Source organism: Apaloderma vittatum, unplaced genomic scaffold (assembly GCF_000703405.1).
Source record: "Apaloderma vittatum isolate BGI_N311 unplaced genomic scaffold, ASM70340v1 scaffold35883, whole genome shotgun sequence".
In the NCBI taxonomy this organism is placed as follows: domain Eukaryota; kingdom Metazoa; phylum Chordata; class Aves; order Trogoniformes; family Trogonidae; genus Apaloderma; species Apaloderma vittatum.
The window spans coordinates 1,494-2,094 of record NW_009707021.1 but is presented as its reverse complement, the minus strand read 5'-3'; positions in this window follow the sequence as shown (position 1 = coordinate 2,094).

Here is a 601-nt window from a genome sequence, read left to right as displayed (position 1 = left end):
CTCTTGCCCTACTCCCAGGTTACAGAACAGGAACTACTTGAAGGAAACACATATTCACCAAGAAAAACCCTTTGGCACCTGATACACTGTCACCCCTACTTTAATTTCAGGTTTTTGTTTCTTTTTCACTTTATACTTCATCCTCAGCATTACAAAAAGCAATACCACAGGAGCAGGGAAAGCATTCATGAAAAGTATGAGAAGAGCAAAATCAATATTCCTACAAATATTCCTTATCAAACCCTCAAAATTAGAGTATATCACAAAATAAACATAAAGACAGTCTGACAAAATGCCTTTAGCTGAGCTCAAGCTGACCTAGTTCACAACAGGTCAATGATGCAGAATTTAAAGGCAAAAAAAGGACAGACATGCCATTTTAGCCTCCAATCAATTTTAAGACTCTAGCTCTCATCACTGAAGACAACCTACAAAATACGAAACAATATGACAGCGTACAGTGTCTGCTGTCCATGCCTGCAGAAAGCTTGAAGCACTTGTTCAGAAGTCCCAGCTGCTTTGTTCTTCTCGAACAGCCAGAGAGAACAATAAATACTAATGTCACTAACTATTTTTACCAATAAGCAAAATAAATAAGGAA